The 14,631-nt window shown below is 41.8% G+C and overlaps 1 protein-coding gene across 2 annotated transcripts in view; it reads right to left on the bottom strand.

The window, feature by feature from the left end:
* trpm4a (transient receptor potential cation channel, subfamily M, member 4a) overlaps window positions 1-12,774 on the bottom strand; it is a 58,547-nt gene extending 45,773 nt beyond the window's left edge. For both annotated transcript variants that reach the window (XM_078951084.1, XM_023957855.2), the window contains exon 1: window positions 12,662-12,774. The gene's annotated coding sequence lies outside the window, so the exon portion shown is untranslated. The remainder of the gene's footprint in view (window positions 1-12,661) is intronic.
* Window positions 12,775-14,631: the final 1,857 nt, after the last annotated feature.

Genomic DNA, 14,631 nt, shown 5'->3' with positions numbered 1-14,631 from the left:
TACAAAGTACATAAAACTAAACCAGTATTTTAATCTTTAAAGTCAAACGCAAGCTTAAAAATGTCAAGATTGGATGTTTCATCTGAAGTTGGTGAAGATGATGTGACATTCAGGTTAAATGAGCAACCATCAGAAGCTGAGTGCGTTGGAGATGATATCCCCACTACCTCACAAGATGCACGAAAGAGCCAAAGAGTCCGTACGCTAACGGAAAAGGGGCAAGAGCTGCATGATGAGCAGGTAAAGAAGGCCGCACATCGTTTCAGCACGTGCTACGAGAAGTGGAAGGCTGTCATTAAAGAGAATAAGAAAGCTATAGATGGACAATGCTCAATGGATCTCCTGGATGAACACATCACAAAAGTAAACAGTGCTGCTACCAATGTGTGTGCTGCATATGATGATTTAAGACGCATTGACTCTCCTGACAATGACACAAGACGCAGGATGGATACCTGTGATGCAGTAACAAGGAGCATCATGGAAGCTGCTGAAAGATCCCAAACATTAAGAAACAGAGGTCAAAAGGATGAAGAAGTTTGGAAGGACGTAGAGTCAGTGTTCAAGTCTGCTGCTTCTGCAAGGTTAAGTGTTAAATCTCATCAGTCCAAAGACTTCTTCCAAGTGTTCAAGCAGACACTCCAGCAAGAGACAAGAGGCAGCAGCTGAAGTTGCCGCAAATGAAGCTGCCTTAGAAGTTCAACTGGAACAAGAAAATCGAATTAGGGAAATTGAAAAACAAGAAGCAGAAATTGCACAGAAACAACGAGAGCTGGAAGCAAAGCGCAGAGAAGTGGATCGACTGGAAACAATCAAAAGGCTTCAAGCTGCTAAAGCAAGACAAAGAGTATATGAGCAGAGTGAAAGTTCAGATGAAGACACGTATGATGTGCTCCACCAGCAAACCTCTGGTAAGGAAAAAAGGGTTAAGTCAGAAACCAGTAGCTTACCCCTCAGACCTCCTTTCCCACCTCAAAATGTGATCTCCACTCCAGAAGTAAACACAACAGAGCTGGTAAGAGCCTTCGCAGAATCTCTCAACGCAAATCGTCTCCCGGTCCCAGAGCCAACTAAATTCAATGGTGACCCACTCAGATACAACGACTGGAAGATTTCATTTCTGACTCTTGTTGACAGGAAAGCTTTACCAGCCGAAGAGAAGACATACTATTTGCGGAAGTATGTAAGTGGACATGCAAGGAAAGCCATAGAAAGTTACTTTTTGCTGGGTACAGAATCTGCCTACAATGCAGCATGGACAGTTCTTGAAGACAGGTATGGCAATCCATTCCTCATTGCTAAGGCATTTAGAGACAAACTTGACGCATGGCCAAAGATCAGTTCCAAGGGCAGTGTGGAACTTCAAGAATATGCTGACTTTCTTCGCAGTTGTAATGCAGCCATGCCACACATCAAAGGTCTCGAAGTACTAAATGACTGCAATGAAAACCAAAAAATGCTTGCAAAACTTCCTGACTGGCTCACATCAAGGTGGAACAGAAAGGTTACAGAAGTCCAAGAACAGAGCCACATATTTCCAAGTTTCAGCGATTTTGTTGCGTTCATCTCATGTGAAGCCAAAATTGCATGTAATCCCATAACTTCTCTCTATGCTCTGAAACCAAGAGAAAATGAGAAAACAAAGTTACAAACAACCAGGACTCATGGCGCAAAGGTCATGGCACTGAACTCCAATGAAAGGGCTGTCAGTTTAAGCTGTGTCTATTGTGAGAAAGCAGGTCACAGTCTGCAGAAATGTTTCAAATTCATGAATGAGAACATTGGAGAAAGACTGAAGTTTGCACAAGAGAAGAAGTTATGCTCTGGCTGTTTGAAGTTGGGCCATCGCTCCAAGGATTGTCACAACAGAGAAACCTGTGACACATGTAAGAAAAAACATCCAACATGTCTTCACGACACACGGACTAAAGAAGAGCGAACTCGGACAAAGAACAATGAAGCAAGGAGCACTGATAAAACAAAACAAAGGAAACCAGATTCAACACTACAAGATAACAATTTCACACAAACAAGTGAAGCAACTTCTAACAGAGTAATGCAGAATGTCAAGGATACTCACACATCCTCTATTGTTCCTGTGTGGGTTTCAGCTGAAAGTGAGCCAGAGCGTGAAGTTCTAGTGTATGCACTTCTTGATACACAGAGCGACACGACCTTCATTTTACAGGAAACTGCCAGAGCCTTGCACACTGTAAATGAGGTTGTTCAGCTAAGGCTTACTACAATGTCATCAAGAAATACTGTTGTTACCTGTCACAAGCTCTCTGGTTTACAAGTAAGAGGATTTTACTCAAATCAGATCATCCCTCTGCCAGTAACATATGCCAGAGACTTCATTCCAGCGAATCGGGATCACATTCCAACACCAGCAACTGCCAAGGCATGGCCCCATCTTGAACACATTGCAGATGAAATCGCTCCACTCCAAAGTTGTGATGTTGGTCTTCTGATTGGTTATAACTGCCCACAAGCACTCATACCCCGTGAAGTGGTTTCTGGCAAGGAAAATCAGCCCTTTGGACAAAAAACTGATCTGGGCTGGAGTATCGTGGGCTTTGGCATTCCATGTCTTGATTATGGTGATGCCTTTGGAGTAAGCCACAAAGTCATTGTGAAGCAAGTGGTTCCAGGTGTTCAACCATCTTCAAGGTTCACCAATGAAGTGCATTACGTGTGCAGAACTCAAATAAAGGAAATGGTCTCACCTGCTAATGTAATCAAGCTGCTGGAGTCTGACTTTGCAGAAAGAGCTGCAGAAGATGTTAAGATCTCCCAAGAAGATCTCAGGTTTCTGACAAAGATGAAGGAAGGCATCAGGCTCAAGGAGAATGGACATTTTGAGATGCCACTTCCGTTTAAGAGTGACAAACCTAACTTACCTGACAACAAATCATGTGCCATACATAGGCTCAGATGTTTGGAAAGAAAGTTGAGAAGAAACAAGCAATACTACATGGATTACAAGAAGTTCATGGAAGAAATCATCGCTCACGGCGACACTGAAAAGGTTCCTGAGCAAGACATCAACAATACCCCAGCATGGTACATTCCACACCATGGGGTGTACCACCCACAGAAACCAGGAAAGATTCGCATTGTCTTTGATGGCTCTGCTAAGTTTCAAGGAACATCCATTAATGACCATCTTTTGACTGGCCCAGAGCTTACAAACACCCTGCTCGGAGTATTGTGTCGTTTCCGTTGAAGCCCAGTGGCTATAATGTGCGATATTGAACGCATGTTTCACCAGTTTCACGTGTGTGCTGCTGACCAAGACTACCTACGGTTCTTATGGTGGGAGAATGGCGACCTCGACACCCCATGTACCATCTACAGAATGAAAGTTCATCTGTTCGGTGCGGCATCTTCTCCAGGCTGCGCTAACTATGGCCTCAAACATCTGGCAGCTGAAGGAGAAGGACGCTTCAGTAAGGAAACAGTGAAGTTTATAAAAACAAACTTCTATGTCGACGATGGCTTAGCAAGTGTTGATACGGAAAGCCAAGCAGTACAGTTAGTCAAAGAGGCACGTGAACTCTGCAGCACAGGCAAACTTCGATTACACAAGTTCATATCAAACAGCACAAAGGTCTTGTATTCCCTTCCAAAGGAAGAATGTTTAGTATCTGCCAAAAATAAGGACATGGCATTGAGTGAAATCCACATAGAGAGAGCACTAGGCGTGCAATGGTGTGTGGAATCAGACCAGTTCCAGTTCAGAGTGACTGTTAAGGAAAATCCACTCACTCGAAGAGGAGTTTTATCCACAGTCGCCTCTGTGTTCGATCCACTTGGATTTGTGTCACCCTTCATCCTGCTAGGAAAGCAGATCCTGCAGCAGATGTGTCGAGATAAACTCAGCTGGGATGACACCTTACCTGAAAATCTTCGACCTCAGTGGGAATCTTGGCTGCTTGATCTAAGGAATTTGGCAAAGGTAAAGATTCAAAGATGCTACACTCCAAATAACTTCAAGGCAGAGCATTATGAACTGCACCATTTCTATGACGCCAGTACTTCTGGATACGGCATGTGTACCTACCTCAGAGCAGTAAGCACATCTGGTGAAGTCCACTGTTCCTTGGTGATGGGAAGATCAAGAGTTCCACCATCGAAAGTTACAACCATTCCCCGACTTGAGTTGTCAGCTGCTGTAGTTGCTGTTCGCACTGGTGATATGCTGAAAAAGGAACTGGAAGTTGAAATGTTGCAAGAAACCTACTGGACCGATTCAAAGGTTGTTCTAGGATACATCGCGAATGAAGCCAGGAGGTTCCATGTTTTTGTTGCAAACAGAGTTGAACGTATCAAACAAAGCACAGAGCCTGAACAGTGGAGGTATGTGGCGTCTGAAGAGAACCCAGCAGACCATGCCTCTAGAGGTCTTACAGCTGAACAACTTATAGCCTCAAACTGGTTTCAAGGTCCAGATTTTCTCTGGCAGAAGGTCATGTCCAGTGGTGAGATCAAGGTGGGAGAGATATCAAGCAGTGATCCGGAAGTCAAGAAGGTTCAGGTGCTCAAGACACAAGCCAAAGAACAAATATCTCTTCTGGATCGCATACACAAGTTCTCAGACTGGTCAAGAATGATCAAAGCCATTGCTAGACTCAAGCGCCTTGCAAAGGAAGTGAAGGAACGCAAGAGAAGATCTTGTGAAGTCAGTAATGTGGAAGAAAGAAGGGAAGCAGAGCTGACAGTTATCAGAATGGTTCAAGATGCTGCCTTCTCGCATGAAATAAAGTCCCTTCAAAATCCCACATCAATACAAACCAAAGACATTGTCAAAAAGTTACATAAATTGAGTGCATTTCTGGATGACCAAGGCTCACTTCGAGTTGGAGGACGTCTCAAGCATGCTGCTTTACATTCTAATATCAAGCATCCAGTTATCTTACCAAGAGACCGCCATGTGTCAATGTTACTCATCAAGCATTACCATGAGAAAACATACCATCAAGGACGAGGGATCACTATGAACAAGCTCCGCGCAAGTGGATATTGGATCCTTGGGTGCAGCAAGGTTGTATCCTCTTATATCCACAGATGTGTTAAATGCAGAAAGTTCAGGAGATGCACAGAACAGCAGAAAATGGCAGACCTCCCGGAAGATCGGATGGAGACTACTCCACCATTCACCTACTGTGGGATGGACTGCTTTGGTCCTTTTTATGTCAAGGAAGGCAGGAAGGAGCTAAAGCGCTACGGCTTGTTAATCACCTGCATGTGCTCTAGAGCAGTGCACATAGAAATGCTTGATGATTTAACCACCGATGCCTTCATCAATGCACTGCGTGCATTCATCGCCATAAGAGGCTCAGTTCGTCAGATAAGATGTGATCAGGGAACAAACTTTGTTGGTGCAAGAAATGAGTTTGCAGAGGCATTCAAGGAAATGGACCAAATCAAGCTGGAAAATCTGGAATGCGAGTTTCTCATGAACACCCCAGCTTCAAGTCATATGGGTGGTGTCTGGGAACGACAAATCCGCACCATAAGAAGTGTTCTGTCATCCATCCTTGAACAATCAGCTAAACAACTTGACAGCTCCTCTCTAAGAACTTTCCTTTATGAAGTCATGGCAGTGATAAATAGTCGACCTCTTACCACAGATCAACTATGTGACCCATCAAGCCCAGAACCTCTGACGCCAAACCACATATTGACCATGAAGTCCACAATCATCTCTCCACCACCAGGCAAGTTTGTCAAGGAAGATCTTTATCTTCAGAAGAGGTGGCGTCGTGTTCAACTCCTTGCCAATACCTTTTGGACAAGATGGAAAAAGGAGTACTTGCTGAATCTTCAAAGTAGGCAAAAATGGACTAAACAATACCGAAATGCCCAAATCAATGATATTGTACTTTTGAAAGATGAAATAACACCACGAAACCAGTGTAAGTTGGCAAAAATCGTTGATGTGTACCCTAGTAAGGATGAAAGAGTGAGAAAGGTCAAGCTACTGATGATTGATCGCTCTCTAGATGAAACAGGAAAGCGTATCTCCAAACCTGTTTACCTGGAAAGGCCCATTCAGAAGACAGTTGTCCTGTTGGAAGCAAATTAAGGAGACTGAACTCTTAATACTCTAAATAAAAGAGTAACAAGTCATATTCCATAATTAGTTCACAATTCATTGCATATTAAGAATAACTAGTTCATAAGTTTAAAAGAAATATTTAGTTCTATAAATCACAAGTGATTGGTGGGAGTGTAACAGTCCCAAACATTTATGTGTTTATTCTGTTGTTGTAAATTATATTTTAATTTGCGCCATCTAGTGGTGAGAGCATGTGGAACAAAGTTCAATTAAAGTTCCACACGGACTCATTTAACTACGCACACAGCTATCAGCGCATTGCTGCAGCCACGTGAAGATCTCCGGTAAGATCGTTAGAAATCACATCGATGTATAACAGAATTATCAATGTAATAATTTGTTTATTGTACTTATTTAGAAAGTTAAAGGAAAGTTGAAGCCAAATGAGTAATTAGCCCCTCGTGGATGTCAGCCCACGAGGTTTGTGTGCTTTTATTTGTATAATTTAAGATTCATATTTTGTAAGCTGTAGAATTATTTTTGATGCATATTTGTGTTTTTTATTTTGCTGCCAGTTCTCACGGGTTGTGAAGACCAATAAACCCTGTTTTAAACACCTCGTGCTCATGCTAATTCCTCGAGGGTGCTACAATATTCAATGTTTGTTAAAAAAAGTCCCGGCCATGCTTTCAAAGTGTCTCTCTTTAGTTACAAAAGCAGAGTCTGCTTCTTCTCCTCCCTAAAAGACACACAACACTCTTCCTTTCTCCACTTTCTCCGCTTGGTCCTATGTTCTGCTTTATACGTCTTCCTCTTCCTCACCAGCAGAGTCATCCCCTGTGGAATATTTCCTTTAAGGTAAGGAGCCTAATACTGCTGATAGAAAATAACAGCCACAGCCATTAAGGAGCACAGCTGTCATTCCTAACTGACCGGTTCATGTCAGAAGAAACGTTCACTCACCGTAGCATGATGTTGTGGATCCAGAGAAGACTTGAGAGTTTACAAAAACTACAACGTTACAAAAAGAAATCTCCACAGAGAGCAAAGCAAAGAAGCTCCAATCACCTCAGAGTAGAACTGAACTAGAGGAGCTAAAAACTGAACGCAAAGCAAAAGCCCAACAGAAGGAAATCCAAATACCTTTCAGTTCAGCCAGTGCCGAGCAAGTAACTGGATTGGTGAGCCAAGCAACAGAGGAGAGGAACTTCAGATCACAATCAACCTCTTAAATGATGGCAAGCAGGTGTGTAGCACCTCACAGAGAGCCACAGGTGAGTGGGCGGGGTTCAGGGGACCCCCGGGCATCACACGGCTTGTGCTGGGCTCCATTTGAACACATCTTATCTGCCAACCCTCAAGTTTATCTTTTCTCTGTCCCAAAAAATGCAGTTCAGTGACTTTTTTTGATACACTGAATGAACTTTTACTTTTCATGAAACACAAGTGTCACCAGTTCACGGTTTCTATTCAGGTGTTTTAGAAAAACCTGGAGGTTCATCTTCAACTATTTAGTTATTTGGGGCATTTTTTGTTTTTTTTACTGAGGCACACGTTGATTTCTGCTGCTTTTGCTTATCCAGACTCTAAAATAGACAAAGAAGTCTTTACATTCAGTGATACTGATCCATCAGTTTATGTCTGTTTTTTATCAAAGCTTCCTTGTTTCACCCAAAAAAAAGAAGCAAAACCAAATCCTAATAACAATAAAACATCACTTTACCGACACATGCAGGCAATTCTGTAACGCATCAATACAGAAGAACAGTTAAATAAACAAGGGGGGGGGGGGGCTAATATGTTCTAAACCGCTTTATGAAGCGCCGAATGGCTTCATGGATTGGCAAACATCCACCTTTCATTTTATTTCCTACTAAACGAGCCGCGTGACGTGGGGGCTTAAAGAGAAAACAAAACCTGTCATGTCAGCAGGTGGAATTGTATCGTCTCTTAAATCATAAGCCTTTATGAATGGAATGGGATCAAAACACTTCCTTATAGATTTCATGGTGCCTTTCCACCCAAACAGAGCTGCTTGTGGCTCCCAGTTCATGGAAGAGACGCCAACACAGTTTCTACATTAAAAATAAAAACATTCCTCTTTGGACAGACTTGTCAGACTAGCTAGTAATCAGAATATTTAACATGTTGCTCCCCCTACCTCACCTACTGTAATCAGGCTTGGGGGAATAATTACAATTTTCATTACATCTATTATATATATTTCTCTGCAGAGGAAGGATTGTTTCCTAAACCGGACCAGGCCGGCCCATTCCCCCTGCTTAGATGGAGGTTATATAGTGTTCATATTGATATTCTAAAAATGTCTATGAATATTATCACTATCCATTATAAGTACCATAGTGCATGAAACTTACTGTGAACATATTTGAGTTAAACTTCATAACAGTTAGTTGTTAATAGGCTGCCAGAACTTAGAAGCTGGGGAAAGTATGGTGCACTGGGGTTCTGTCATCTACTCTCATCTACTTCTCTCTTCTATTCTGGATCATTTATTTATCATTTACTTCTCCATTCCTCTGTTTGGTTCAGTGCGATTCCTGCATTGTCCCCCTTTCCCACTTCCCTCTGGGGGAGTGGGAGTGATTCCAGATTCCAGTTGGCTCATCCCTGCTCCTGCACCTGGCAGTGGATCCTCTGGCGCCCCCAGCCGTCCCCCCAACTCCATCTGGATGTAGCCCATCTGCTGGACTATTTAAATATGTAGTTGTAGAGTTAGATAAGTTAATTCTTCTCCGTGAGTTCTGGAACATCTTCTGTCCCTCCTTCATGTGGACACCCCTGAGGTTTCTGCTTTTTTCTGGAATCCGTTTTTTTAAGAGTTCTCCATTACAGAGAAGGAGGGTCTGAGAGCAGGGATGACCCATTTAATTGAATTCTATGACTTCATGTTCTAATACGATTACTGCTATGAAGCCCATTGAGACGACCACTGTTGTAATATCGGGCTTTATAAATAAGAATGAATTGTTCTGCTACTGCTTCATTGTTCCGCCGGTCCTGTTCATGCAGTTTTATAAGGTGACTGTGTTCATCTGCATTCAAACCTCAACAATATGTTTTCAATTACTATCAAAATAATGTTGTAAAATCCTCTTCTTGATGTTATTTCAGCTCCTAGCCATAAATAAAGTGGACTGACGCCTCTGGAAGGCGAGTTATCATGCAAACAGTTTACAGAGCAGAAGGGTCAGTAAAAAATGAATTATGAAATGTAAGCATCATTTCCTGTTTGTGTGAGAACATTAAAAAAAACAACAAAAGAGTTCAGTTTCTACCTTTGAGCTCATGATGGGACAGCATCAGTTACTTTAAATTCCAGTCATTCCCTCGTTCATCTAAAAGCACTAAAGTGGGAGCGGCTTCACATCAAGACACTGCTGTGTTGTTCTGTTGTGAATTCAGCTAAAGCTTTGCTGACTCACAGACTGGGAGTCCAAGTCATCAGGAAACAGATAAGTCAGGAAACCAGCTTCCTGCTGTGCCTGACAGACATAATCGAGGCATTTAAGCCGTGAGCAACATGCCTGCAGGCCACAGGGGATTAAAAACAGACACACAAAGGAGGAGGAGTCTCTGTCTCACACAGTATCATAGTAGAAATAGTTGAACCCTCACATGAAATCTGTGGCATCACTTTAACATCCAACATCACCAGAACGCACCGTTCATGCAGAACCCGGGTCAGGTCCAGACTGCAGCGCCACAAACCCTTCCAACAAAACGTCAGTGCAGAGAGCTTTTCTGCTTCAATGTGCACGTCTGCATCATGGAACCTTCAGGCGTGTTTGGAAATGTCCTGGAACATGGAAAGTGTTTGGGTTTTTTAAAAGGTGGTGGGGGGGGGCATCTTTACAATAGAGAGAGGGATCTGATGACGTTTTATCTACATGTATACATGTCATACACCGCTCAAAAAAATAAAGGGGACACTACAAAAACACATCCCAAACCAGAATGAAAGATTTTCGCTTTCATTTTTAGTTGCATGTGCTGACAACACAAACCACACAACAAATATTCATGGAAATGAAATGCATTTGCCTACGGAGGTCTGGATGTGGAATCAGACACAAAGTGAAAGTGGGAGAAAAAAAACTCACCACATCCAACTGTAACTGATGTAACTGTGCAGCCCCCTCTGTGGATTTATCTGAGGCCCAACAGAATACAAGTGGTTCAGAAATGATCTCAGAACCCAGTGTGTGATGCTTGAAGATGGAAAATTGGACTTAATGAACATCAGTTGTGGAGTCCCACAGGAGTCAATTTTGCCTCCTGTCCTTTTCACCATCCTCAACAATAACCTGGTTGTCGTTTACCAAATGAAAGTGATCATTTAACCCAGAAGGAAAACTGTCAATCATTCACAGCAGGAGCATGTATACCAACCCTGGAGACATCAAGGACCATCTACAGAATATGGAACAGTCCTTTGACATCATAACCATACCTGGAACTTGGTTCAGCTGCATCAAGGATGCAGAAATGGAAAACTTTACTGCGTTAACAGAGTAAACAAAAAAGAGTGGAGGAGTCTCAATGTGTGAAAAGAAAATAGGAAGTTTACAGTAATTGATGATTGGTTAGTTGATGGAATACTGGAATGTCTCACAACTGAAATATGTATGTAATGATTCAGGGAAAAATGTCATAAGGTGTGTTTAGAGGTCACCAGGGTCAAGCCTAGAAGTGTTCAGTGACTGGATGGAAAATAGAACAAAATATTATCCATCTGTGGAGACTTCATTATGGATCTGATAAACCCCAAACATAAAGCAACCGACGACATTATCAGCAGAATGTATGGAATGAAGAGATCATGAAGAGACCCAACAGAATCGCTGCTCAAAGTGCTGCTCTTATGGATAACTTATTTACAAATAATATAGAATACACTCACATGAGCGAACTGGTGACATAACTGATCATTTACCAGTTTTTAGACTATTTGACATCAATGTGAAGACAAAGAAAATTATTTAAAAAAAAGTCTACAAAAGGTTAAGAAATGAAAAAAAACTATGAGTTCTCTTATTAATGACTTATCCAGACAAAACTGGAACTCTGTGTACAGACAGAAAGATGTGGATGTCGCCTATGAATGTTTTTTAGACATATTTAGCTCACTTTACAATAAGAACTGTCCAATACAGATATGTCATAAAAGAATAAGACAACTGAAATAACAGTAAAAAAGTGTACTTCAATAATCTACTGAATGAAAATAAAAACAACGTGAAGCTAGTTTGGGAAATATTAAATAACATCATTAACAATGGGACAGAAAAAGCCAACATACCCAGATGACTTTACGATGAGAAGGGTCAAAGCTAGAACATCTATGAAGCAGCAAACGGCCTCAATAACTATTCTGTAAACGTGCATCCAGAGTTGGCAGCGGAAATTCAAAAATGCAAAACCAGCAAAGAAAAAAATCCACTATTGAAAGGATCCAACACTCAATCCTTCTCTCTGGTGTGAACCAAAATGAGCTGATCTCCATGTAAATCAATTCAAAAGGGAAAAACTCAAAGATTGTGAGGAGATAGATATGACAGTGAGGAAAAAGGTAAGACACTTGAGTAGACTGAAGGAATTAACTCAGTTGGGGTGAGATTATATAAACTCACTTCTTCCCGCTCCTTTTCAGGCAAAAAATGTGTGACTTTTTTTTTTAATCTATGCATTTCATCATTTCTGTAACAAGTGTGATAAATCTGTGTGAATTGTTTTATTGTGTTGACTACAATTATAAATAAAAATCAATCAAATGTCATCTTTATGCAGATGATACCATCATTCATGCAGTTGCTTCTTCCATCCGTCGCGCCGTGAATGAGCTTCAGGATGCCTTCCATCAACTTCAGTTTTCTCTTCATCAGTTACAGTTGATCTTAAATGGGGGGGGGGCACACCACATTTATGATGTTTCCAGGTCATGTGAACGAACACGACTCTCTGAAGGCTGATGTTCCTACACTGGATGGGGTGGAAGCTGAAAAAGTATCTACCTTTAAATATCTGGGTGTGGATTGATGACAAGCCGTCTTTTACCTCTCACACTGACCACTTGCTAAAGAATTTGAAGGCACTCCTGGGTTGTACTACAGAAACAAAACGTGTCTGAACCCCGGTGTGAGGAAAGAATAAAATAAACTCCTTTAGACCTTCTTCCTCCCAGTTTTGGACTGTGGGGACATTTTTTATATGAATGCTGCCTCTTTAACTCTCTGTAGTCTGGACACAGTTGATCGCATCGCTCTGAATTTTATCACAAACTCTGCTTGACTTGAAGTCAGGAGTCACAGCCACTGAATAATCCTCACCTATCAGGCCATTCTTGGTAAACCCGTGTCATCTTCTACGTCCCGCTAACAGTAAATATAATTCTCACTCTTCACTCAGATTGCTCTTCTGTGCTCCCAGATTCCACACAGAATCAGGAAAAACTGTCTTTTCTATTGCTGCTCCTATTTCCTGGAATAATATTCAAAACTCTCTGCGTCTATGTGACTGAATTCCTTTGAACTGCTTTATAGCAAAGCTTTTTGATCTTTTAAAAGAAAAAAAACATACAGACGTGGCGTCCTGGATGACCTGGGCCACTTGTGTGGGTCATAGACGCCGTCTCATGGTACCGCTGGAGTGACAGCACTGTCGGCATTCAAAGGTCACCCAAACATCAGCCAGAACCCATCAGGACGGAGACGTTTTCTGTGGTCACCACTCGCAGAAGCTTTATTGGAGGTGTCTGGCTGACCGCCTGTTGTTTCCACCTGTTGTCTGTTCCACTTACACAGGAACAGGTGAAGCTGATTTTCAGTCAGTGCTGCTTCCTGATTGGACAGTTTGAGTACACAGAAGTGGGATTGACTTGGAGTAACAGAGTTGTTTCTGTTCCCTTGATTCTGTAAGCAAAGTATAATATATATATACACATATTCTGTATTCCTGCAGATTACAGGTATATACATACTGAGACATTAAGAGCTTTAGGTATGAATTTAGTCATAAGAAGTTAGAATTTTCCGTCTTTTATCTGCATCTTTGATGACAAATAAAGAAAAGTCAGTCCTAAACGTTTATTTTTGTCTCATGCTTCCTGTCTGATCCTGCAGCTTATATGCAAACATTTTTTTGCATAAAGTATCTTCTCCATTAACCCTTATGCTGTCCTAGTCACTTTACCATTGGGAGTGGGTCATCTAGACCCACTAGACAGAGCTCTGAACCTTTTTTCTTCAATGATTTGTGATCTTCACTGGTGTCCATGGATTACATGAAATCTTTCCACCTTTATCCACCTTTGTCATGGTAGGGAGAACACGTCAATGTAAGGGTGGGGGGGTCATCTAAGATAGCACAAGGGTTAAATAAAGTTTTACTTAAGTCATGTTTTAGTTTTACTATAGTTTCTGAGATTTTTCTCACTGTATTTTAATCTTCAGGTGTTTGTTAAGCCTATGTCTATTAGGCCGTCCAACCATAACATTCATGACAAAAGGAAATGCAACCTCATCTATAAATAGGTGCATACAATAGCCCCCTCAGGTTGCAGAAGGCAAAATGAACCAATACATGTGGAAATAGAAGCCTTTCCTTCAACACTTCCATCTAGTGGTAGAGACGTGACATCACTGTCAAAGAGCATTTATTCACTCAAACCTTCAAGATTCCACAGCATCAGAATTTATCCTAAAACAGGAATATCACAGGTAAGCATCAAAAAGGAGATAATCAATAGAAGAGCTTTTTTATAATTCAATTCAAAACGTAAAAAATGTATGTAGAACTACTAAACTGAACTTTTCACGTTTTGGTTTCTTGTCATTTGAGTAATTATAAGCAGAAACCTCCGTCTTTTATAAACTATGTTCATTTAACTGCTGTCAGTATTTGGCTTTGCCTCCTTTTGCATGAATTAGGAGGCCATCAGCCGGTTCCTCTGCAGAGGTAAAGGAAGCTCAGGCTGCTTTGATGAGCGTCTTCAGGTCGTCTGCATTCTTGGTCTGGAGTCTCTTTTCCTCTCAACCCATAAAAACCCATGAGAGGAAGAGCAAAATGTCAGAAATGTGATCATTGGTCCACTTGGCTTGTGGTTGGTCCACATCATTAGATCTTAAAGGAAACATTGGTCCGGGTTCTACTGAGTTAATAACGGTCCACACATCTACTTCCTGTCAGGTGAGTCTGCTGGACAGGTGAAGCTATCTGCGGTTGTGTGGGCAGACGCCAAGTCCTGCTGGAAAATCAGCATCTCCATACCACCGTGGAGAAACGGCGAGCTGAACATGCTTCTGCTTGACCATCACTCTGCTCCCTGTGGACAAAAAAAGTGAGAAAAAGCTGCTTCATTTGATCTCCTGCACGTCTAGAAGAGGAAACATGTCTGTGTCTGAACAACAATGACACATTTAGCAGTCAATCCCTCACTCCATGATGTCACCCGGATGGAGGAGGTCGTCACTGACGCGGTGATCAAGATCGCTCGCCAGACCGGGAACCGACAGCTTTTCACGTGTCATGGTGTGAGGTACTCCAACACT

Source organism: Oryzias latipes, chromosome 8 (genome assembly GCF_053564925.1).
Source record: "Oryzias latipes strain Hd-rR chromosome 8, Olatipes_Hd-rR_3.1".
Classification (NCBI taxonomy): Eukaryota; Metazoa; Chordata; class Actinopteri; order Beloniformes; family Adrianichthyidae; genus Oryzias; species Oryzias latipes.
This window is presented reverse-complemented; position numbering and strand designations above follow the sequence as displayed.